Raw genomic sequence first — 26,666 nt, 5'->3', positions numbered from 1 at the left:
AAATGGTTGTCACGTATTGTGGATAAGTTTTGACTTTTTACGCTACATCTGAGACCCCACAACACCTCTCCCGGGTGGGCTCGAACCTTCAACCTTTCGATTAACAGCTGAACGCGCTAATCATTGCGTCACGGAAACCCAAAAATTAAATGTTCGTCAGGTATTGTGGAAAAACTCTGACATTTTACGTTACATCTGAGACCTCACAACACCGCTCCCGGATGGGCTCGAACCACCAACCTATTGGTTAACAGCCGAACGCACTAACCATTGAGCCACGGAAGCCCAAAGTTAAATGCTCGTCAGGTATTGTGTAAAAACCTTGACTTTTTACGTCACATCTGAGACCTCACAACACCGCTCCCGGATGGGCTCGAACCACCAACCTATTGGTTAACAGCCGAACGCGCTAACCATTGAGCCACGGAAGCTCAGAAATTAAATGGTTGTCACGTATTGTGGAAAAGTTTTGACTTTTTACGCTACATCTGAGACCCCACAACACCTCTCCCGGGTGGGTTCGAACCTTCAACCTTTCGATTAACAGCTGAACGCGCTAATCATTGCGCCACGGAAGCCCAAAAATTAAATGTTCGTCAGGTATTGTGGAAAAACTCTGACATTTTACGTTACATCTGAGACCTCACAACACCGCTCCCGGATGGGCTCGAACCACCAACCCATTGGTTAACAGCCGAACGCGCTAACCATTGCGCCACGGAAGCCCAAAAATTAAATGGTCGTCAGGTGTTGTGGAAAAAACCTTGACTTTTTACGTCACATCTGAGACCTCACAACACCGCTCCCGGATGAGCTCGAACCACCAACCTATTGGTTAACAGCCGAACGCGCTAACCATTGAGCCACGGAAGCTCAGAAATTAAATGATTGTCACGTATTGTGGATAAGTTTTGACTTTTTACGCTACATATGAGACCCTACAACACCTCTCCCGGGTGGGCTCGAACCTTCAACCTTTCGATTAACAGCCGAACGCGCTAACCATTGCCCCAAGGAACCCCAAAAATTAAATGTTCGTCAGGTATTGTGGAAAAACCTTGAATTTTTACGTTACATTTGAGATCCCACAACACCGCTCCCGGGTGGGCTCGAACCACCAACCTATTGGTTAACAGCCGAACGCGCTAATCATTGAGCCACGGAAGCTCAGAAATTAATTGTTGTCACGTATTGTGGAAAAGTTTTGACTTTTTACGCTACATCTGAGACCCCACAACACCTCTCCCGGGAGGGCTCAAACCACCAGTCTTTTGAATAGCAGCTGAACGCGATAACCATTGCGCCACGGAAGCCCAAAAATTAAATGGTCGTCAGGTATTTTGGAAAAACCTTGACTTTTAACGTCACATCTGAGACGTCACAATACCGCTCCCGGATGGGCTCGAACCACCAACCGATTGGTTAACAGCCGAACGCGCTAACCATTGAGCCACGGAAGCCCAAAGTTAAATGCTCGTCAGGTATTGTGTAAAAACGTTGACTTTTTACGTCACATCTGAGACCTCACAACACCGCTCCCGGATGGGCTCGAACCACCAACCTATTGGTTAACAGCCGAACGCGCTAACCATTGAGCCACGGAAGCTCAGAAATTAAATGGTTGTCACGTATTGTGGAAAAGTTTTGACTTTTTACGCTACATCTGAGACCCCACAACACCTCTCCCGGGTGGGCTCGAACCTTCAACCTTTCGATTAACAGCTGAACGCGCTAATCATTGCGCCACGGAAGCCCAAAAATTAAATGTTCGTCAGGTATTGTGATAAAAACTCTGACATTTTACGTTACATCTGAGACCTCACAACACCGCTCCCGGATGGGCTCGAGCCACACACCTATTGGTTAACAGCCGAACGCGCTAACCTTTGAGCCACGGAAGCTCAGAAATTAAATGGTTGTCAGGTATTGTGGATAAGTTATGACTTTTTACGTTACATCTGAGACCCTACAACACCTCTTCCGGTTGGGCTCGAACCACCAACCTTTCGGTAAACAGCCGAACGCGCTAACCATTGCGCCAAGAAAGCCCAATAATTTAATGGTCGTCAGGTATTGTGGCAAAACTTTGGCTTTCTACGGTACATTTGAGATCCCACACCAACCGCTCCCGGGTGGGCTCGAACCACCAACCTATTGGTTAACAGCCGAACGCGCTAACCATTGCCCCAAGGAACCAAAAAAATTAAATGTTCGTCAGGTATTGTGGAAAAACCTTGAATTTTTACGTTACATTTGAGATCCCACAACACCGCTCCCGGGTGGGCTCGAACCACCAACCTATTGGTTAACAGCCGAACGCGCTAATCATTGAGCCACGGAAGCTCAGAAATTAAATGGTTGTCACGTATTGTGGAAAAGTTTTGACTTTTTACGCTACATCTGAGACCCCACAACACCTCTCCCGGGTGGGCTCGTACCACCAACCTTTCGATTAACAGCTGAACGCGCTAACCATTGCGCCACGGAAGCCCAAAAGTTAAATGTTCGACAGGTATTGTGGAAAAACTCTGACATTTTATGTTACATTTGAGACCTCACAACACCGCTCCCGGATGGGCTCAAACCACCAACCTTTTGAATAGCAGCCGAACGCGCTAACCATTGCGCCACGGAAGCCCAAAAGCTAAATGCCCGTCAGGTATTGTGCAAAAACCATGACTTTTTACGTCACATCTGAGACCTCACAACACCGCTCCCGGATGGGCTCGAACCACCAACCTATTGGTTAACAGCCGAACGCGCTAACCATTGCGCCACGGAAGCCCAAAAGTTAAATGCTCGTCAGGTATTGTGCAAAAACCATGACTTTTTACGTCACATCTGAGACCTCACAACACCGCTCCCGGATGGGCTCGAACCACCAACCTATTGGTTAACAGCCGAACGCGCTAACCATTGAGCCACGGAAGCTCAGAAATTTAATGGTTGTCAGGTGTTGTGGAAAAACTTTGGCTTTCTACGTTACATTTGAGACCCCACAACACCTCTCCCGGGTGGGCTCGAACCACCAACCTTTCGATTAACAGCTGAACGCGCTAACCATTGCGCCACGGAATCCCAAAAATTAAATGCTCGTCAGGTATTGTGTAAAAACCTTGACTTTTTACGTCACATCTGAGACCTCACAACACCGCTCCCGGATGGGCTCGAACCACCAACCTATTGGTTAACAGCCGAACGCGCTAACCATTGCGCCACGGAAGCCCAAAAGTTAAATGCTCGTCAGGTATTATGTAAAAACCTTGACTTTTTACGTCACATCTGAGACCTCACAACACCGCTCCCGGATGGGGTCGAACCACCAACCTATTGGTTAACAGCCGAACGCGCTAACCATTGAGCCACAGAAGCTCAGAAATTAAATGGTTGGCAGGTATTGTGGAAAACCTTGACTTTTTACGTCACATCTGAGACCTCACAACACCGCTCCCGGATGGGCTCGAACCACCAATCTATTGGTTAAAAGCCGAACGTGCTAACCATTGCGCCACGGAAGCCCAAAAGTTAAATGGTCGTCAGGTATTGTGGGAAAACTTTGGCTTTCTACGTTACATTTGAGATCACACAACACTGCTCCCGGATGGGCTCGAACCACCAACCTATTGGTTAACAGCCGAACGCGCTAACCATTGATCCACGGAAGCTCAGAAATTAAATGGTCGTCAGGTATTGTGGAAAAACTTTGACTTTTTACGTCACATCTGAGACCTCACAACACCGCTCCCGGGTGGGCTCGAACCACCAACCTTTCGATTAACAGCTGAACGCGCTAACCATTGCAACACGGAAGCCCAAAAATTAAATGTTCGTCAGGTATTGTGGAAAAACTTTGGATTTTTACGTTACATCAGAGATCTCACAACACCGCTCCCGGGTGGGCTCGAACCACCAACCTTTCGATTAACAGCTGAACGCGCTAACCATTGCAACACGGTAGCCCAAAAATTAAATGTTCGTCAGGTATTGTGAAAGACTTTGGCTTTTTACGTTACATTTGAAACTTCACAACACCGCACCCGGGTGGGCCTGAATCACCAACCTTTTCTTTAACATCCGAACGCGCTAACCACGGAGCCAAAGAAGCCCAAAAATTAAATGGTCGTCAGGTATTGTGGAAAAACTTTGACTTTTTACGTTACATCTGAGATCTCACAACACCGCTCCCGGATGGGCTCGAACCACCAACCTTTCGATTGACTGTCGAACGCGCTAACCATTGAGCCATGGAAGCTCAGAAAATAAATGGCCGTCAGGTATTATGGAAAAACTTTGACTTTTTACGTCACATCTGAGACCTCACAACACCGCTCCCGGGTGGGCTCGAACCACCAACCTTTCGATTAACAGCTGAACGCGCTAACCATTGCAACACGGAAGCCCAAAAATTAAATGTTCGTCAGGTATTGTGGAAAAACTTTGACTTTTTACGTTACATCAGAGATCTCACAACACCGCTCCCGGGTGGCCTCGAAATAACAACCTTTCGATTAACAGCTGAACGCGCTAACCATTGCAACACGGAAGCCCAAAAATTAAATGTTCGTCAGGTATTGTGGAAAAACTTTGGCTTTTTACGTTACATTTGAAACTTCACAACACCGCACCCGGGTGGTCCCGAACCACCAACCTTTTGTTTAACATCCGAACGCGCTAACCATGGAGCCAAAGAAGCCCAAAAATTAAATGGTCGTCAGGTATTGTGGAAAAACTTTGACTTTTTAAGTTACATCTGAGATCTCACAACACCGCTCCCGGATGGGCTACAACCACCAACCTTTCGCTTAACAGCCGAACTTGCTAACCATTGAGCCATGGAAGCTCAGAAAATAAATGGCCGTCAGGTATTGTGGAAAAACTTTGGATTTTACAATACATCTAAGACCTCACAACACCGCTCCCGGATGGGCTCGAACCACCAACCTTTCGGTTAACAGCCGAACGCGCTAACCATTGAGCCTTGGAAGCCCAAAAATTAAATGTTCGTCAGGTATTGTGGAAAAACTTTGGATTTTTACGTTACATCTGAGATCTCACAACACCGCTCCCGGGTGGGCTCGAACCACCAACCTTTCGATTGACAGTCAAACGCGCTAACCATTGAGCCATGGAAGCTCACAAAATAAATGGCCGTCAGGTATTGTGGAAAAACTTTGGATTTTTACGTTACATTTGAGATCTCACAACACCGCTCCCGAGTGTGCTCGAACCACCAACCTTTCTTTTAACAGCTGAACGCGCTAACCATTGCGCAACGGAAGCCCCAAAAATTAAATGTTCGTCAGGTATTGTGGAAAAACTTTGAATTTTTACGTTACATTTGAGATCTCACAACACCGCTCCCGGGTGGGCTCGAAATACCAACCTTTCGATTAACAGCTGAACGCGCTAACCATTGCAACACGGAAGCCCAAAAATTAAATGTTCGTCAGGTATTGTGGAAAAACTTTGGCTTTTTACGTTACATTTGAAACTTCACAACACCGCACCCGGGTGGGCCCGAACCACCAACCTTTTTTTTAACATCCGAACGCGCTAACCATGGAGCCAAAGAAGCCCAAAAATTAAATGGTCGTCAGGTATTGTGGAAAAACTTTGACTTTTTAAGTTACATCTGAGATCTCACAACACCGCTCCCGGATGGGCTCGAACCACCAACCTTTCGGTTAACAGCCGAACGCGCTAACCATTGTGCAACGGAAGCCCAAAAATTAAATGTTCGTCAGGTATTGTGGAAAAACTTTGGATTTTTACGTTACATTTGAGATCTCACAACACCGCTCCCGAGTGTGCTCGAACCACCAACCTTTCTTTTAACAGCTGAACGCGCTAACCATTGCGCAACGGAAGCCCCAAAAATTAAATGTTCGTCAGGTATTGTGGAAAAACTTTGGATTTTTACGTTATATTTGAGATCTCACAACACCGCTCCCGAGTGGGCTCGAACCACCAACCTTTCTCTTAACAGCTGAACGCGCTAACCATTGCGCAACGGAAGCCCAAAAATTATATGTTCGTCAGGTATTGTGGAAAAACTTTGAATTTTTACGTTACATTTGAGATCTCACAACACCGCTCCCGGGTGGGCTCGAACCACCAACCTTTCGATTAACAGCTGAACGCGCTAACCATTGCAACACGGAAGCCCAAAAATTAAATGTTCGTCAGGTATTGTGGAAAAACTTTGGCTTTTTACGTTACATTTGAAACTTCACAACACCGCACCCGGGTGGGCCCGAACCACCAACCTTTTGTTTAACATCCGAACGCGCTAACCATGGAGCCAAAGAAGCCCAAAAATTAAATGGTCGTCAGGTATTGTGGAAAAACTTTGACTTTTTAAGTTACATCTGAGATCTCACAACACCGCTCCCGGATGGGCTCGAACCACCAACCTTTCGGTTAACAGCCGAACGCGCTAACCATTGCGCAACGGAAGCCCAAAAATTAAATGTTCGTCAGGTATTGTGGAAAAACTTTGGATTTTTACGTTACATTTGAGATCTCACAACACCGCTCCCGAGTGTGCTCGAACCACCAACCTTTCTTTTAACAGCTGAACGCGCTAACCATTGCGCAACGGAAGCCCCAAAAATTAAATGTTCGTCAGGTACTGTGGAAAAACTTTGAATTTTTACGTTACATTTGAGAAATTTTTGACCGAATTCAGCTTAATTCCCTATAAAACACTCAATAAAAGTGATTTCATCTCGATTGAACAATAATTAAAAATTTACCTCGATTTTTAATAACATTTTCAAAATCGACGTTTCACGGCCAAAGAAGCTTACTTTGACTATTTCTTCACTATTTTCAAATATGTTCACTGAAACCATTATTTTTATACATTTTGCTTTAATTCAAGCAAATGTAACGATATTCAATCAAAAAACTGTTAAAATTAAATTTTTCAATAAGAAATCGTTGTCACGGATTTTGTATCTTGAAGAAAAAAAACCTGCGATTTTTTCGGTACTTTTTTGAATGAATTTTTTTCTGGAGAAATTTTTGACCGAATTCAGCTTAATTCCCTATAAAACACTCATTAAAAGTGATTTCATCTCGATTGAACAATAATTAAAAATGTACCTCGATTTTTAATAACATTTTAAAAATCGACGTTTCACGGCCAAAGAAGCATATTTTGAGTATTTCTTCACTATTTTCAAAAATAACCACTGAAACCATTATTTTTATACTTTTTGCTTTAATTCAAGCAAATGTAACGATATTCATTCAACAAACTGTTAAAATTCAATTTTAAATAAGAAATCGTTGTCACGGATTTTGTATCTTGAAGAAAAAAACATGGGATTTTTTCGGTACACTTTTGAATGCATTTTTTTCTGGAGAAATTTTTGACCGAATTCAGCTTAATTCCCTATAAAACACTCAATAAAAGTGATTTCATCTCGATTGAACAATAAATAAAAATGTACCTCGATTTTTAATAACATTTTCAAAATCGACGTAACTCGGCCAAAGAAAAACATTTTGAGTATTTGTTCACTGTTTTCAAATATAACCACTGAAACCATTATTTTTGTAATTTTTGCGTTAATTCAAGCAAATGTAACGATATTCATTCAACAAACTGTTAAAATTCAATTTTAAATAAGAAATCGTTGTCACGGATTTTGTATCTTGAAGAAAAAAAACATGCGATTTTTTCGGTACACTTTTGAATGCATTTTTTTCTGGAGAAATGTTTGACCGAATTCAGCTTAATTCCCTATAAAACACTCATTGAAAGTGATTTCATCTCGATTGAACAATAATTAAAAACTTACCTCGATTTTTAATAACATTTTCAAAATCGACGTTTCACGGCCAAAGAAGCTTACTTTGACTATTTCTTCACTATTTTCAAATATGTTCACTGAAACCATTATTTTTATACTTTTTGCTTTAATTCAAGCAAATGTAACGATATTCAATCAAAAAACTGTTAAAATTAAATTTTTCAATAAGAAATCGTTGTCACGGATTTTGTATCTTGAAGAAGAAAAACATGCGATTTTTTCGGTACTTTTTTGAATGCATTTTTTTCAGGAGAAATTTTTGACCGAATTCAGCTTAATTCCCTATAAAACACTCATTAAATGTGATTTCATCTCGATTGAACAATAAATAAAAATGTACCTCGATTTTTAATAACATTTTCAAAATCGACGTTTCACGGCCAAAGAAGCATATTTTGAGTATTTCTTCACTATTTTCAAAAATTACCACTGAAACCATTATTTTTATACTTTTTGCTTTAATTCAAGCAAATGTAACGATATTCATTCAAAAAACTGTTAAAATTCAATTTTTCAATAAGAAATCGTATTCACGGATTTTGTGTCATGAAGAAGAAAAACCTGCGATTTTTTCGGTACTTTTTTGAATGAATTTTTTTCTGGAGAAATTTTTGACCGAATTCAGCTTAATTCCCTATAAAACACTCATTAAAAGTGATTTCATCTCGATTGAACAATAATTAAAAATGTACCTCGATTTTTAATAACATTTTAAAAATCGACGTTTCACCGCCAACGAAGCATATTTTGAGTATTTCTTCACTATTTTCAAAAATAACCACTGAAACCATTATTTTTATACTTTTTGCTTTAATTGAAGCAAATGTAACGATATTCATTCAACAAACTGTTAAAATTCAATTTTAAATAAGAAATCGTTGTCACGGATTTTGTATCTTGAAGAAAAAAAACATGCGATTTTTTCGGTACTTTTTTGAATGCATTTTTTTCTGGAGAAATTTTTGACCGAATTCAGCTTAATTCCCTATAAAACACTCAATAAAAGTGATTTCATCTCGATTGAACAATAATTAAAAATTTACCTCGATTTTTAATAACATTTTCAAAATCGACGTTTCACGGCCAAAGAAGCTTACTTTGACTATTTCTTCACTATTTTCAAATATGTTCACTGAAACCATTATTTTTATACTTTTTGCTTTAATTCAAGCAAATGAAACGATATTCAATCAAAAAACTGTTAAAATTAAATTTTTCAATAAGAAATCGTTGTCACGGATTTTGTATCTTGAAGAAGAAAAACATGCGATTTTTTCGGTACTTTTTTGAATGCATTTTTTTCAGGAGAAATTTTTTACCGAATTCAGCTTAATTCCCTATAAAACACTCATTGAAAGTGATTTCATCTCGATTGAACAATAATTAAAAATTTACCTCGATTTTTAATAACATTTTCAAAATCGACGTTTCACGGCCAAAGAAGCTTACTTTGACTATTTCTTCACTATTTTCAAATATGTTCACTGAAACCATTATTTTTATACTTTTTGCTTTAATTCAAGCAAATGTAACGATATTCAATCAAAAAACTGTTAAAATTAAATTTTTCAATAAAAAATCGTTGTCACGGATTTTGTATCTTGAAGAAAAAAAACCTGCGATTTTTTCGGTACTTTTTTGAATGAATTTTTTTCTGGAGAAATTTTTGACCGAATTCAGCTTAATTCCCTATAAAACACTCATTAAAAGTGATTTCATCTCGATTGAACAATAATTAAAAATGTACCTCGATTTTTAATAACATTTTAAAAATCGACGTTCACCGCCAACGAAGCATATTTTGAGTATTTCTTCACTATTTTCAAAAATAACCACTGAAACCATTATTTTTATACTTTTTGCTTTAATTGAAGCAAATGTAACGATATTCATTCAACAAACTGTTAAAATTCAATTTTAAATAAGAAATCGTTGTCACGGATTTTGTATCTTGAAGAAATAAAACATGCGATTTTTTCGGTACACTTTTGAATGCATTTTTTTCTGGAGAAATTTTTGACCGAATTCAGCTTAATTCCCTATAAAACACTCAATAAAAGTGATTTCATCTCGATTGAACAATAAATAAAAATGTACCTCGATTTTTAATAACATTTTCAAAATCGACGTAACTCGGCCAAAGAAAAACATTTTGAGTATTTGTTCACTGTTTTCAAATATAACCACTGAAACCATTATTTTTGTAATTTTTGCGTTAATTCAAGCAAATGTAACGATATTCATTCAACAAACTGTTAAAATTCAATTTTAAATAAGAAATCGTTGTCACGGATTTTGTATCTTGAAGAAAAAAAACATGCGATTTTTTCGGTACACTTTTGAATGCATTTTTTTCTGGAGAAATGTTTGAGCGAATTCAGCTTAATTCCCTATAAAACACTCATTGAAAGTGATTTCATCTCGATTGAACAATAATTAAAAATTTACCTCGATTTTTAATAACATTTTCAAAATCGACGTTTCACGGCCAAAGAAGCATACTTTGAGTATTTCTTCACTATTTTCAAATATATTCATTGAAACCATTATTTTTATACTTTTTGCTTTAATTCAAGCAATGTAACGATATTCATTCAAAAAACTGTTAAAATTCAATTTTCAATAAGAAATCGTATTCACGGATTTTGTGTCTTGAAGAAGAAAAACCTGCGATTTTTTCGGTACTTTTTTGAATGAATTTTTTTCTGGAGAAATTTTTGACCGAATTCAGCTTAATTCCCTATAAAAAACTCATTAAAAGTGATTTCATCTCGATTGAACAATAATTAAAAATGTACCTCGATTTTTAATAACATTTTCAAAATCGACGTTTCACGGCCAAAGAAGCTTACTTTGACTATTTCTTCACTATTTTCAAATATGTTCTCTGAAACCATTAATTTTATACTTTTTGCTTTAATTCAAGCAAATGTAACGATATTCAATCAAAAAACTGTTAAAATTAAATTTTTCAATAAGAAATCGTTGTCACGGATTTTGTATCTTGAAGAAAAAAAACCTGCGATTTTTTCGGTACTTTTTTGAATGAATTTTTTTCTGGAGAAATTTTTGACCGAATTCAGCTTAATTCCCTATAAAACACTCATTTAAAGTGATTTCATCTCGATTGAACAATAATTAAAAATTTACCTCGATTTTTAATAACATTTTCAAAATCGACGTTTCACGGCCAAAGAAGCATACTTTGAGTATTTCTTCACTATTTTCAAATATATTCATTGAAACCATTATTTTTATACTTTTTGCTTTAATTCAAGCAATGTAACGATATTCATTCAAAAAACTGTTAAAATTCAATTTTCAATAAGAAATCGTATTCACGGATTTTGTGTCATGAAGAAGAAAAACCTGCGATATTTTCGGTACTTTTTTGAATGAATTTTTTTCTGGAGAAATTTTTGACCGAATTCAGCTTAATTCCCTATAAAACACTCATTAAAAGTGATTTCATCTCGATTGAACAATAATTAAAAATGTACCTCGATTTTTAATAACATTTTAAAAATCGACGTTTCACCGCCAACGAAGCATATTTTGAGTATTTCTTCACTATTTTCAAAAATAACCACTGAAACCATTATTTTTATACTTTTTGCTTTAATTGAAGCAAATGTAACGATATTCATTCAACAAACTGTTAAAATTCAATTTTAAATAAGAAATCGTTGTCACGGATTTTGTATCTTGAAGAAAAAAAACATGCGATTTTTTCGGTACTTTTTTGAATGCATTTTTTTCTGGAGAAATTTTTGACCGAATTCAGCTTAATTCCCTATAAAACACTCAATAAAAGTGATTTCATCTCGATTGAACAATAATTAAAAATTTACCTCGATTTTTAATAACATTTTCAAAATCGACGTTTCACGGCCAAAGAAGCTTACTTTGACTATTTCTTCACTATTTTCAAATATGTTCACTGAAACCATTATTTTTATACATTTTGCTTTAATTCAAGCAAATGTAACGATATTCAATCAAAAAACTGTTAAAATTAAATTTTTCAATAAGAAATCGTTGTCACGGATTTTGTATCTTGAAGAAAAAAAACCTGCGATTTTTTCGGTACTTTTTTGAATGAATTTTTTTCTGGAGAAATTTTTGACCGAATTCAGCTTAATTCCCTATAAAACACTCATTAAAAGTGATTTCATCTCGATTGAACAATAATTAAAAATGTACCTCGATTTTTAATAACATTTTAAAAATCGACGTTTCACGGCCAAAGAAGCATATTTTGAGTATTTCTTCACTATTTTCAAAAATAACCACTGAAACCATTATTTTTATACTTTTTGCTTTAATTCAAGCAAATGTAACGATATTCATTCAACAAACTGTTAAAATTCAATTTTAAATAAGAAATCGTTGTCACGGATTTTGTATCTTGAAGAAAAAAACATGGGATTTTTTCGGTACACTTTTGAATGCATTTTTTTCTGGAGAAATTTTTGACCGAATTCAGCTTAATTCCCTATAAAACACTCAATAAAAGTGATTTCATCTCGATTGAACAATAAATAAAAATGTACCTCGATTTTTAATAACATTTTCAAAATCGACGTAACTCGGCCAAAGAAAAACATTTTGAGTATTTGTTCACTGTTTTCAAATATAACCACTGAAACCATTATTTTTGTAATTTTTGCGTTAATTCAAGCAAATGTAACGATATTCATTCAACAAACTGTTAAAATTCAATTTTAAATAAGAAATCGTTGTCACGGATTTTGTATCTTGAAGAAAAAAAACATGCGATTTTTTCGGTACACTTTTGAATGCATTTTTTTCTGGAGAAATGTTTGACCGAATTCAGCTTAATTCCCTATAAAACACTCATTGAAAGTGATTTCATCTCGATTGAACAATAATTAAAAACTTACCTCGATTTTTAATAACATTTTCAAAATCGACGTTTCACGGCCAAAGAAGCTTACTTTGACTATTTCTTCACTATTTTCAAATATGTTCACTGAAACCATTATTTTTATACTTTTTGCTTTAATTCAAGCAAATGTAACGATATTCAATCAAAAAACTGTTAAAATTAAATTTTTCAATAAGAAATCGTTGTCACGGATTTTGTATCTTGAAGAAGAAAAACATGCGATTTTTTCGGTACTTTTTTGAATGCATTTTTTTCAGGAGAAATTTTTGACCGAATTCAGCTTAATTCCCTATAAAACACTCATTAAATGTGATTTCATCTCGATTGAACAATAAATAAAAATGTACCTCGATTTTTAATAACATTTTCAAAATCGACGTTTCACGGCCAAAGAAGCATATTTTGAGTATTTCTTCACTATTTTCAAAAATTACCACTGAAACCATTATTTTTATACTTTTTGCTTTAATTCAAGCAAATGTAACGATATTCATTCAAAAAACTGTTAAAATTCAATTTTTCAATAAGAAATCGTATTCACGGATTTTGTGTCATGAAGAAGAAAAACCTGCGATTTTTTCGGTACTTTTTTGAATGAATTTTTTTCTGGAGAAATTTTTGACCGAATTCAGCTTAATTCCCTATAAAACACTCATTAAAAGTGATTTCATCTCGATTGAACAATAATTAAAAATGTACCTCGATTTTTAATAACATTTTAAAAATCGACGTTTCACCGCCAACGAAGCATATTTTGAGTATTTCTTCACTATTTTCAAAAATAACCACTGAAACCATTATTTTTATACTTTTTGCTTTAATTGAAGCAAATGTAACGATATTCATTCAACAAACTGTTAAAATTCAATTTTAAATAAGAAATCGTTGTCACGGATTTTGTATCTTGAAGAAAAAAAACATGCGATTTTTTCTTTACTTTTTTGAATGCATTTTTTTCTGGAGAAATTTTTGACCGAATTCAGCTTAATTCCCTATAAAACACTCAATAAAAGTGATTTCATCTCCATTGAACAATAATTAAAAATTTACCTCGATTTTTAATAACATTTTCAAAATCGACGTTTCACGGCCAAAGAAGCTTACTTTGACTATTTCTTCACTATTTTCAAATATGTTCACTGAAACCATTATTTTTATACTTTTTGCTTTAATTCAAGCAAATGAAACGATATTCAATCAAAAAACTGTTAAAATTAAATTTTTCAATAAGAAATCGTTGTCACGGATTTTGTATCTTGAAGAAGAAAAACATGCGATTTTTTCGGTACTTTTTTGAATGCATTTTTTTCAGGAGAAATTTTTTACCGAATTCAGCTTAATTCCCTATAAAACACTCATTGAAAGTGATTTCATCTCGATTGAACAATAATTAAAAATTTACCTCGATTTTTAATAACATTTTCAAAATCGACGTTTCACGGCCAAAGAAGCTTACTTTGACTATTTCTTCACTATTTTCAAATATGTTCACTGAAACCATTATTTTTATACTTTTTGCTTTAATTCAAGCAAATGTAACGATATTCAATCAAAAAACTGTTAAAATTAAATTTTTCAATAAAAAATCGTTGTCACGGATTTTGTATCTTGAAGAAAAAAAACCTGCGATTTTTTCGGTACTTTTTTGAATGAATTTTTTTCTGGAGAAATTTTTGACCGAATTCAGCTTAATTCCCTATAAAACACTCATTAAAAGTGATTTCATCTCGATTGAACAATAATTAAAAATGTACCTCGATTTTTAATAACATTTTAAAAATCGACGTTCACCGCCAACGAAGCATATTTTGAGTATTTCTTCACTATTTTCAAAAATAACCACTGAAACCATTATTTTTATACTTTTTGCTTTAATTGAAGCAAATGTAACGATATTCATTCAACAAACTGTTAAAATTCAATTTTAAATAAGAAATCGTTGTCACGGATTTTGTATCTTGAAGAAATAAAACATGCGATTTTTTCGGTACACTTTTGAATGCATTTTTTTCTGGAGAAATTTTTGACCGAATTCAGCTTAATTCCCTATAAAACACTCAATAAAAGTGATTTCATCTCGATTGAACAATAAATAAAAATGTACCTCGATTTTTAATAACATTTTCAAAATCGACGTAACTCGGCCAAAGAAAAACATTTTGAGTATTTGTTCACTGTTTTCAAATATAACCACTGAAACCATTATTTTTGTAATTTTTGCGTTAATTCAAGCAAATGTAACGATATTCATTCAACAAACTGTTAAAATTCAATTTTAAATAAGAAATCGTTGTCACGGATTTTGTATCTTGAAGAAAAAAAACATGCGATTTTTTCGGTACACTTTTGAATGCATTTTTTTCTGGAGAAATGTTTGAGCGAATTCAGCTTAATTCCCTATAAAACACTCATTGAAAGTGATTTCATCTCGATTGAACAATAATTAAAAATTTACCTCGATTTTTAATAACATTTTCAAAATCGACGTTTAACGGCCAAAGAAGCATACTTTGAGTATTTCTTCACTATTTTCAAATATATTCATTGAAACCATTATTTTTATACTTTTTGCTTTAATTCAAGCAATGTAACGATATTCATTCAAAAAACTGTTAAAATTCAATTTTCAATAAGAAATCGTATTCACGGATTTTGTGTCTTGAAGAAGAAAAACCTGCGATTTTTTCGGTACTTTTTTGAATGAATTTTTTTCTGGAGAAATTTTTGACCGAATTCAGCTTAATTCCCTATAAAAAACTCATTAAAAGTGATTTCATCTCGATTGAACAATAATTAAAAATGTACCTCGATTTTTAATAACATTTTCAAAATCGACGTTTCACGGCCAAAGAAGCTTACTTTGACTATTTCTTCACTATTTTCAAATATGTTCACTGAAACCATTATTTTTATACTTTTTGCTTTAATTCAAGCAAATGTAACGATATTCAATCAAAAAACTGTTAAAATTAAATTTTTCAATAAGAAATCGTTGTCACGGATTTTGTATCTTGAAGAAGAAAAACATGCGATTTTTTCGGTACTTTTTGAATGCATTTTTTTCAGGAGAAATTTTTGACCGAATTCAGCTTAATTCCCTATAAAACACTCATTGAAAGTGATTTCATCTCGATTGAACAATAATTAAAAATTTACCTCGATTTTTAATAACATTTTCAAAATCGACGTTTCACGGCCAAAGAAGCTTACTTTGACTATTTCTTCACTATTTTCAAATATGTTCTCTGAAACCATTAATTTTATACTTTTTGCTTTAATTCAAGCAAATGTAACGATATTCAATCAAAAAACTGTTAAAATTAAATTTTTCAATAAGAAATCGTTGTCACGGATTTTGTATCTTGAAGAAGAAAAACATGCGATTTTTTCGGTACTTTTTTGAATGCATTTTTTTCAGGAGAAATTTTTGACCGAATTCAGCTTAATTCCCTATAAAACACTCATTGAAAGTGATTTCATCTCGATTGAACAATAAATATAAATGTACCTCGATTTTTAATAACATTTTCAAAATCGACGTTTCACGACCAAAGAAGCATATTTTGAGTATTTCTTCACTATTTTCAAAAATAACCACTGAAACCATTATTTTTATACTTTTTGCTTTAATTCAAGAAAATGAAACGATATTCATTCAACAAACTGTTAAAATTCAATTTTAAATAAGAAATCGTTGTCACGGATTTTGTATCTTGAAGAAAAAAAACATGCGATTTTTTCGGTACACTTTTGAATGCATTTTTTTCTGGAGAAATGTTTGACCGAATTCAGCTTAATTCCCTATAAAACACTCATTGAAAGTGATTTCATCTCGATTGAACAATAATTAAAAATTTACCTCGATTTTTAATAACATTTTCAAAATCGACGTTTCACGGCCAAAGAAGCATACTTTGAGTATTTCTTCACTATTTTCAAATATATTCATTGAAACCATTATTTTTATACTTTTTGCTTTAATTCAAGCAATGTAACGATATTCATTCAAAAAACTGTTAAAATTCAATTTTCAATAAGAAATCGTATTCACGGATTTTGTGTCTTGAAGAAGAAAAACCTGCGATTTTTTCGGTACTTTTTTGAATGAATTTTTTTCAGGAGAAATTTTTGACCGAATTCAGCTTAATTCCCTATAAAACACTCATTAAAAGTGATTTCATCTCGATTGAACAATAATTAAAAATGTACCTCGATTTTTAATAACATTTTCAAAATCGACGTTTCACGGCCAAAGAAGCTTACTTTGACTATTTCTTCACTATTTTCAAATATGTTCACTGAAACCATTATTTTTATACTTTTTGCTTTAATTCAAGCAAATGTAACGATATTCAATCAAAAAACTGTTAAAATTAAATTTTTCAATAAGAAATCGTTGTCACGGATTTTGTATCTTGAAGAAGAAAAACATGCGATTTTTTCGGTACTTTTTTGAATGCATTTTTTTCAGGAGAAATTTTTGACCGAATTCAGCTTAATTCCCTATAAAACACTCATTGAAAGTGATTTCATCTCGATTGAACAATAATTAAAAATTTACCTCGATTTTTAATAACATTTTCAAAATCGACGTTTCACGGCCAAAGAAGCTTACTTTGACTATTTCTTCACTATTTTCAAATATGTTCACTGAAACCATTAATTTTATACTTTTTGCTTTAATTCAAGCAAATGTAACGATATTCAATCAAAAAACTGTTAAAATTAAATTTTTCAATAAGAAATCGTTGTCACGGATTTTGTATCTTCAAGAAGAAAAACATGCGATTTTTTCGGTACTTTTTTGAATGCATTTTTTTCAGGAGAAATTTTTGACCGAATTCAGCTTAATTCCCTATAAAAAACTCATTAAAAGTGATTTCATCTCGATTGAACAATAAATTAAAATGTACCTCGATTTTTAATAACATTTTCAAAATCGACGTAACTCGGCCTAAGAAAAACATTTTGAGTATTTGTTCACTGTTTTCAAATATAACCACTGAAACCATTATTTTTGTAATTTTTGCGTTAATTCAAGCAAATGTAACGATAGTCATTCAACAAACTGTTAAAATTCAATTTTAAATAAGAAATCGTTGTCACGGATTTTGTATCTTGAAGAAAAAAAACATGCGATTTTTTCGGTACACTTTTGAATGCATTTTTTTCTGGAGAAATGTTTGACCGAATTCAGCTTAATTGCCTATAAAACACTCATTGAAAGTGATTTCATCTCGATTGAACAATAATTAAAAATTTACCTCGATTTTTAATAACATTTTCAAAATCGACGTTTCACGGCCAAAGAAGCATACTTTGAGTATTTCTTCACTATTTTCAAATATATTCATTGAAACCATTATTTTTATACTTTTTGCTTTAATTCAAGCAATGTAACGATATTCATTCAAAAAACTGTTAAAATTCAATTTTCAATAAGATATGGTATTCACGGATTTTGTGTCTTGAAGAAGAAAAACCTGTGATTTTTTCGGTACTTTTTTGAATGAATTTTTTTCTGGAGAAATTTTTGACCGAATTCAGCTTAATTTCCTATAAAACACTCATTGAAAGTGATTTCATCTCGATTGAACAATAATTAAAAATTTACCTCGATTTTTAATAACATTTTCAAAATCGACGTTTCACGGCCAAAGAAGCATACTTTGAGTATTTCTTCACTATTTTCAAATATGTTCACTGAAAGCATTAGTTTTATACTTTTTGCTTTAATTCAAGCAAATGTAACGATATTCAATCAAAAAACTGTTAAAATTAAATTTTTCAATAAGAAATCGTTGTCACGGATTTTGTATCTTGAAGAAGAAAAACATGCGATTTTTCGGTACTTTTTTGAATGCATTTTTTTCAGCAGAAATTTTTGACCGAATTCAGCTTAATTCCCTATAAAACACTCATTAAAAGTGATTTCATCTCGATTGAACAATAATTAAAAATGTACCTCGATTTTTAATAACATTTTCAAAATCGACGTTTCACGGCCAAAGAAGCTTACTTTGACTATTTCTTCACTATTTTCAAATATGTTCACTGAAACCATTATTTTTATACTTTTTGCTTTAATTCAAGCAAATGTAACGATATTCAATCAAAAAACTGTTAAAATTAAATTTTTCAATAAGAAATCGTTGTCACGGATTTTGTATCTTGAAGAAGAAAAACATGCGATTTTTTCGGTACTTTTTTGAATGCATTTTTTTCAGGAGAAATTTTTGACCGAATTCAGCTTAATTCCCTATAAAAAACTCATTAAAAGTGATTTCATCTCGATTGAACAATAAATATAAATGTACCTCGATTTTTAATAACATTTTCAAAATCGACGTTTCACGACCAAAGAAGCATATTTTGAGTATTTCTTCACTATTTTCAAAAATAACCACTGAAACCATTATTTTTATACTTTTTGCTTTAATTCAAGAAAATGAAACGATATTCATTCAACAAACTGTTAAAATTCAATTTTAAATAAGAAATCGTTGTCACGGATTTTGTATCTTGAAGAAAAAAAACATGCGATTTTTTCGGTACACTTTTGAGTGCATTTTTTTCAGGAGAAATTTTTGACCGAATTCAGCTTAATTCCCTATAAAACACTCATTGAAAGTGATTTCATCTCGATTGAACAATAATTAAAAATGTACCTCGATTTTTAATAACATTTTCAAAATCGACGTAACTCGGCCTAAGAAAAACATTTTGAGTATTTGTTCACTGTTTTCAAATATAACCACTGAAACCATTATTTTTGTAATTTTTGCGTTAATTCAAGCAAATGTAACGATATTCATTCAACAAACTGTTAAAATTCAATTTTAAATAAGAAATCGTTGTCACGGATTTTGTATCTTGAAGAAGAAAAACATGCGATTTTTTCGGTACTTTTTTGAATGCATTTTTTTCAGGAGAAATTTTTGACCGAATTCAGCTTAATTCCCTATAAAACACTCAATAAAAGTGATTTCATCTCGATTGAACAATAAATTAAAATGTACCTCGATTTTTAATAACATTTTCAAAATCGACGTAACTCGGCCTAAGAAAAACATTTTGAGTATTTGTTCACTGTTTTCAAATATAACCACTGAAACCATTATTTTTGTAATTTTTGCGTTAATTCAAGCAAATGTAACGATATTCATTCAAAAAACTGTTAAAATTCAATTTTCAGTAAGAAATCGTATTCACGGATTTTGTCTTGAAGAAGAAAAACCTGCGATTTTTTCGGTACTTTTTTGAATGAATTTTTTTCAGGAGAAATTTTTGACCGAATTCAGCTTAATTCCCTATAAAACACTCATTAAAAGTGATTTCATCTCGATTGAACAATAAATAAAAATGTACCTCGATTTTTAATAACATTTTCAAAATCGACGTTTCACGGCCAAAGAAGCATATTTTGAGTATTTCTTCACTATTTTCAAAAATAACCACTGAAACCATTATTTTTATACTTTTTGCTTTAATTCAAGCAAATGTAACGATATTCATTCAAAAAACTGTTAAAATTCAATTTTTCAATAAGAAATCGTTGTCACGGATTTTGTATCTTGAAGAAGAAAAACATGCGATTTTTTTCGGTACTTTTTTGAATGCATTTTTTTCTGGAGAAATTTTTGACCGAATTCAGCTTAATTCCCTATAAAACACTCATTGAAAGTGATTTCATCTCGATTGAACAATAATTAAAAATTTACCTCGATTTTTAATAACATTTTCAAAATCGACGTTTCACGGCCAAAGAAGCATACTTTGAGTATTTCTACACTATTTTCAAATATGTTCACTGAAAGCATTATTTTTATACTTTTTGCTTTAATTCAAGCAAATGTAACTATATTCAATCAAAAAACTGTTAAAATTAAATTTTTCAATAAGAAATCGTTGTCACGGATTTTGTATCTTGAAGAAGAAAAACATGCGATTTTTTCGGTACTTTTTTGAATGCATTTTTTTCAGGAGAAATTTTTGACCGAATTCAGCTTAATTCCCTATAAAACACTCATTAAAAGTGATTTCATCTCGATTGAACAATAAATAAAAATGTACCTCGATTTTAATAACATTTTCAAAATCGACGATTCACGGCCAAAGAAGCGTATTTTGAGTATTTCTTCACTATTTTCAAAAATAACCACTGAAACCATTATTTTTATACTTTTTGCTTTAATTCAAGCAAATGTAACGATATTCAATCAAAAAACTGTTAAAATTAAATTTTTCAATAACAAATCGTTGTCACGGATTTTGTATCTTGAAGAAGAAAAACATGCGATTTTTTCGGTACTTTTTTGAATGCATTTTTTTCAGGAGAAATTTTTGACCGAATTCAGCTTAATTCCCTATAAAACACTCATTAAAAGTGATTTCATCTCGATTGAACAATAAATAAAAATGTAACTCGATTTTTAATAACATTTTCAAAATCGACGTTTCACGGCCAAAGAAGCATATTTTGAGTATTTCTTCACTATTTTCAAATATAACCACTGTAACCATTATTTTTATACTTTTTGCATTAATTCAAGCAATGTAACGATATTCATTCAAAAAACTGTTAAAATTCAATTTTCAATAAGAAATCGTTGTCACGGATATTGTATCTTGAAGAAAAAAACATGCGATTTTTTCGGTACACTTTAGAATGCATTTTTTTGGAGAAATGTTTGACCGAATTCAGCTTAATTCCCTATAAAACACTCTTTGAAAGTGATTTCATCTTGATTGAACAATAATTAAAAATTTACCTCGATTTTTAATAACATTTTCAAAATCGACGTTTCACGGCCAAAGAAGCATACTTTGAGTATTTCTTCACTATTTTCAAATATGTTCACTGAAACCATTATTTTTATACTTTTTGCTTTAATTCAAGCAATGTAACGATATTCATTCAAAAAACTGTTAAAATTCAATTTTCAGTAAGAAATCGTATTCACGGATTTTGTGTCTTGAAGAAGAAAAACCTGCGATTTTTTCGGTACTTTTTTGAATGAATTTTTTTCTGGAGAAATTTTTGACCGAATTCAGCTTAATTCCCTATAAAACACTCATTGAAAGTGATTTCATCTCGATTGAACAATAAATTGTTTTATATATATATATATTGTTTTATAAAGATGAAAGTTAATTAAATTAAAATTATTAACTAGCACTCTCGGCAACGGCCATATCACGCTGAATACACCGGTTCTCGTCCGATCACCGAAGTTAAACAGCGTTTAGCGCAGTCAGTACTTGGGAGGGCGACCACTTAGGAACACTGTGTGCCGTTAGCTTTTTCACTTTTTTTTTCCTCTTTTAAACTCCAATAGATATGAAAAAAGCAAACATATTTTCATTTTGTTATTGTTTTAAAAAGATGAAGGTTAATTTGTCTAACTTAATTTAAATTCGAATTTTTAACTAGCACTCTCGGCAACGGCCATATCACGCTGAGAACACCGGTTCTCGTCCGATCGCCGACGTTAGCAGCGTCGAGCGCAGTCAGTACTTGGGAATACTGCGTGCCGTTGGCTTTTTCACTTTTGTTTCCTCTTTTAAATTCCACCCGATATGAAAAAAGCAAACATATTTTCTTTTTGTTAATGTTTTATAAAGATGAAGGTTAATTTGTCTCACTTAATTTAAATTCGAATTATTATCTAGCACTCTCGGCAACGGCCATATCACGCTGAGAACAACGGTTCTCGTCCGATCGCCGACGTTAGCAGCGTCGAGCGCAGTCGGTCCTTGGGAATACTGCGTGCCGTTGGCTTTTTCACTTTTAGTTCCTCTTTTAAATTCCACCCGATATGAAAAAAGCAAACATATTTTCTTTTTGTTAATGTTTTATAAAGGTGAAGGTTAATTTGTCTCACTTAATTTAAATTCGAATTATTATCTAGCACTCTCGGCAACGGCCATATCACGCTGAGAACAACGGTTCTCGTCCGATCGCCGACGTTAGCAGCGTCGAGCGCAGTCAGTACTTGGGAATACTGCGTGCCGTTGGCTTTTTCACTTTTGTTTCCTCTTTTAAATTCCACCCGATATGAAAAAAGCAAACATATCTTCTTTTTGTTATTGTTTTATAAAGATGAAAGTTGATTTAGTTCAAATTATTAACTAGCACTCTCGGCAACGGCAATAACACGCTGAATACACCGGTTCTCGTCCGATCACCGAAGTTAAGCAGCGTCGAGCACAGTCAGTACTTGGGAGGGAGACCACTTAGGAACACTGCGTGCGGTTGGGTTTTTCACTTTTTTTCCTCTTTTAAATTTTAATAGATATGAAAAAAGCAAACATGTTTTTTTTTGTTATTGTTTTAAAATTATGAAGGTTAATTTGTCTCACTTAATTTAAATTCGAATTATTAACTAGCACTCTCGGCAACGGCCATATCACGCTGAAAACACCGGTTCTCGTCCGATCACCGAAGTTAAGCAGCGTCGAGCGCATACAGTACTTGGGAATACTGCGTGCCGTTGGCTTTTTCACTTTTGTTTCCTCTTTCAAATTCCACCAGATATGAAAAAAAGCAAACATATCTTCTTTCTGTTATTGTTTTATAAAGATGAAAGTTAATTTAAATCAAATTATTAACTAGCACTATCGGCAACGGCCATAACACGCTGAATACACCGGTTCTCGTCCGATAACTGAAGTTAAGCAGCGTCGAGCGCAGTCACTACTTGGGAGGGAGACCACTTAGGAACACTGCGTGCCGTTGGCTTTTTCACTTTTTTTTCCTCTTTTAAATTTTAATAGATATGAAAAAAGCAAACATATCTTCTTTTTTGTTATTGTTTTATAAAGATGAAAGTTAATTAAATTCAAATTATTAACTAGCACTCTCGGCAACGGCCATATCACGCTGAATACACCGGTTCTCGTCCGATCACCGAAGTTAAGCAGCGTCGAGCGCAGTCAGTACTTGGGAGGGTGACCACTTAGGAACACTGCGTGCCGTTGGGTTTTTCACTTTTTTTCCTCTTTTAAATTTTAATAGATATGAAAAAAGCAAACATGTTTTTTTTTGTTATTCTTTTAAAATTATGAAGGTTAATTTGTCTCACTTAATTTAAATTCGAATTATTAACTAGCACTCTCGGCAACGGCCATATCACGCTGAAAACACCGGTTCTCGTCCGATCACCGAAGTTAAGCAGCGTCGAGCGCATACAGTACTTGGGTATACTGCGTGCCGTTGGCTTTTTCACTTTTGTTTCCTCTTTCAAATTCCACCAGATATGAAAAAAAGCAAACATATCTTCTTTCTGTTATTGTTTTATAAATATGAAAGTTAATTTAAATCAAATTATTAACTAGCACTATCGGCAACGGCCATAACACGCTGAATACACCGGTTCTCGTACGATAACCGAAGTTAAGCAGCGTCGTGCGCAGTCAGTATTTGGGAGGGCGACCATTTAGGAACACTGCGTGCCGTTAGCTTTTTCACATTTTTTTTCCTCTTTTAAATTCCAATAGATTTGAAAAAAGCAAACATATTTTCTTTTTGTTATTGTTTTAAAAAGATGAAGGTTAATTTGTCTCACTTAATTTAAGTTCGAATTATTATCTAGCACTCTCGGCAACGGCCATATCACGCTGAGAACACCGGTTCTCGTCCGATCGCCGACGTTATTGGAATTTAAAAGAGGAAAAAAAAAGTGAAAAAGCTAACGGCACACAGTGTTCCTAAGTGGTCGCCCTCCCAAGTACTGACTGCGCTAAACGCTGTTTAACTTCGGTGATCGGACGAGAACCGGTGTATTCAGCGTGATATGGCCGTTGCCGAGAGTGCTAGTTAATAATTTTAATTTAATTAACTTTCATCTTTATAAAACAATATATATATATATAAAACAATTTATTGTTCAATCGAGATGAAATCACTTTCAATGAGTGTTTTATAGGGAATTAAGCTGAATTCGGTCAAAAATTTCTCCAGAAAAAAATTCATTCAAAAAAGTACCGAAAAAATCGCAGGTTTTTCTTCTTCAAGACACAAAATCCGTGAATACGATTTCTTACTGAAAATTGAATTTTAACAGTTTTTTGAATGAATATCGTTACATTGCTTGAATTAAAGCAAAAAGTATAAAAATAATGGTTTCAGTGAACATATTTGAAAATAGTGAAGAAATACTCAAAGTATGCTTCTTTGGCCGTGAAACGTCGATTTTGAAAATGTTATTAAAAATCGAGGTAAATTTTTAATTATTGTTCAATCAAGATGAAATCACTTTCAAAGAGTGTTTTATAGGGAATTAAGCTGAATTCGGTCAAACATTTCTCCAAAAAAATGCATTCTAAAGTGTACCGAAAAAATCGCATGTTTTTTTCTTCAAGATACAATATCCGTGACAACGATTTCTTATTGAAAATTGAATTTTAACAGTTTTTTGAATGAATATCGTTACATTGCTTGAATTAATGCAAAAAGTATAAAAATAATGGTTACAGTGGTTATATTTGAAAATAGTGAAGAAATACTCAAAATATGCTTCTTTGGCCGTGAAACGTCGATTTTGAAAATGTTATTAAAAATCGAGTTACATTTTTATTTATTGTTCAATCGAGATGAAATCACTTTTAATGAGTGTTTTATAGGGAATTAAGCTGAATTCGGTCAAAAATTTCTCCTGAAAAAAATGCATTCAAAAAAGTACCGAAAAAATCGCATGTTTTTCTTCTTCAAGATACAAAATCCGTGACAACGATTTGTTATTGAAAAATTTAATTTTAACAGTTTTTTGATTGAATATCGTTACATTTGCTTGAATTAAAGCAAAAAGTATAAAAATAATGGTTTCAGTGGTTATTTTTGAAAATAGTGAAGAAATACTCAAAATACGCTTCTTTGGCCGTGAATCGTCGATTTTGAAAATGTTATTAAAATCGAGGTACATTTTTATTTATTGTTCAATCGAGATGAAATCACTTTTAATGAGTGTTTTATAGGGAATTAAGCTGAATTCGGTCAAAAATTTCTCCTGAAAAAAATGCATTCAAAAAAGTACCGAAAAAATCGCATGTTTTTCTTCTTCAAGATACAAAATCCGTGACAACGATTTCTTATTGAAAAATTTAATTTTAACAGTTTTTTGATTGAATATAGTTACATTTGCTTGAATTAAAGCAAAAAGTATAAAAATAATGCTTTCAGTGAACATATTTGAAAATAGTGTAGAAATACTCAAAGTATGCTTCTTTGGCCGTGAAACGTCGATTTTGAAAATGTTATTAAAAATCGAGGTAAATTTTTAATTATTGTTCAATCGAGATGAAATCACTTTCAATGAGTGTTTTATAGGGAATTAAGCTGAATTCGGTCAAAAATTTCTCCAGAAAAAAATGCATTCAAAAAAGTACCGAAAAAAATCGCATGTTTTTCTTCTTCAAGATACAAAATCCGTGACAACGATTTCTTATTGAAAAATTGAATTTTAACAGTTTTTTGAATGAATATCGTTACATTTGCTTGAATTAAAGCAAAAAGTATAAAAATAATGGTTTCAGTGGTTATTTTTGAAAATAGTGAAGAAATACTCAAAATATGCTTCTTTGGCCGTGAAACGTCGATTTTGAAAATGTTATTAAAAATCGAGGTACATTTTTATTTATTGTTCAATCGAGATGAAATCACTTTTAATGAGTGTTTTATAGGGAATTAAGCTGAATTCGGTCAAAAATTTCTCCTGAAAAAAATTCATTCAAAAAAGTACCGAAAAAATCGCAGGTTTTTCTTCTTCAAGACAAAATCCGTGAATACGATTTCTTACTGAAAATTGAATTTTAACAGTTTTTTGAATGAATATCGTTACATTTGCTTGAATTAACGCAAAAATTACAAAAATAATGGTTTCAGTGGTTATATTTGAAAACAGTGAACAAATACTCAAAATGTTTTTCTTAGGCCGAGT

General features: G+C 33.2%; 4 non-coding genes and 7 pseudogenes across 4 annotated transcripts; 7 read left to right on the top strand and 4 right to left on the bottom strand.

Moving 5' to 3' along the window:
* Positions 1–2,564: 2,564 nt before the first annotated feature.
* Positions 2,565–2,637, bottom strand: TRNAS-GCU (transfer RNA serine (anticodon GCU)). Its single transcript has one exon. It is a non-coding gene; the product is annotated as a tRNA-Ser (tRNA).
* Positions 2,638–4,179: 1,542 nt separating this feature from the next.
* TRNAD-GUC (transfer RNA aspartic acid (anticodon GUC)) lies at positions 4,180–4,252 on the bottom strand. Its single transcript has one exon. It is a non-coding gene; the product is annotated as a tRNA-Asp (tRNA).
* An 808-nt stretch (positions 4,253–5,060) lies between these two features.
* Positions 5,061–5,133, bottom strand: TRNAD-GUC (transfer RNA aspartic acid (anticodon GUC)). Its single transcript has one exon. It is a non-coding gene; the product is annotated as a tRNA-Asp (tRNA).
* A 16,779-nt stretch (positions 5,134–21,912) lies between these two features.
* Positions 21,913–22,031, top strand: LOC149652527 (5S ribosomal RNA; annotated as a pseudogene).
* An 840-nt stretch (positions 22,032–22,871) lies between these two features.
* Positions 22,872–22,990, top strand: LOC149652526 (5S ribosomal RNA; annotated as a pseudogene).
* A 135-nt stretch (positions 22,991–23,125) lies between these two features.
* On the top strand, positions 23,126–23,228 carry LOC149652525 (5S ribosomal RNA; annotated as a pseudogene).
* Positions 23,229–23,351: 123 nt separating this feature from the next.
* LOC149652524 (5S ribosomal RNA) lies at positions 23,352–23,470 on the top strand (annotated as a pseudogene).
* A 123-nt stretch (positions 23,471–23,593) lies between these two features.
* LOC149652523 (5S ribosomal RNA) lies at positions 23,594–23,712 on the top strand. The gene has a single exon (XR_016371436.1). It is a non-coding gene; the product is annotated as a 5S ribosomal RNA (ribosomal RNA).
* Positions 23,713–23,847: 135 nt separating this feature from the next.
* Positions 23,848–23,950, top strand: LOC149652522 (5S ribosomal RNA; annotated as a pseudogene).
* Positions 23,951–24,073: 123 nt separating this feature from the next.
* Positions 24,074–24,192, top strand: LOC149652521 (5S ribosomal RNA; annotated as a pseudogene).
* A 225-nt stretch (positions 24,193–24,417) lies between these two features.
* On the bottom strand, positions 24,418–24,536 carry LOC149652520 (5S ribosomal RNA; annotated as a pseudogene).
* Between the last annotated feature and the right edge of the window lie 2,130 nt (positions 24,537–26,666).

The sequence above is a fragment of the Phalangium opilio genome, unplaced genomic scaffold, assembly GCF_054372755.1.
Source record: "Phalangium opilio isolate 3A_F unplaced genomic scaffold, DU_Popi_V2 ptg000082l_1, whole genome shotgun sequence".
Classification (NCBI taxonomy): Eukaryota; Metazoa; Arthropoda; class Arachnida; order Opiliones; family Phalangiidae; genus Phalangium; species Phalangium opilio.
Note: the sequence above shows the minus strand (reverse complement) of the source record. Positions and strands in the feature narration are given on the sequence as shown.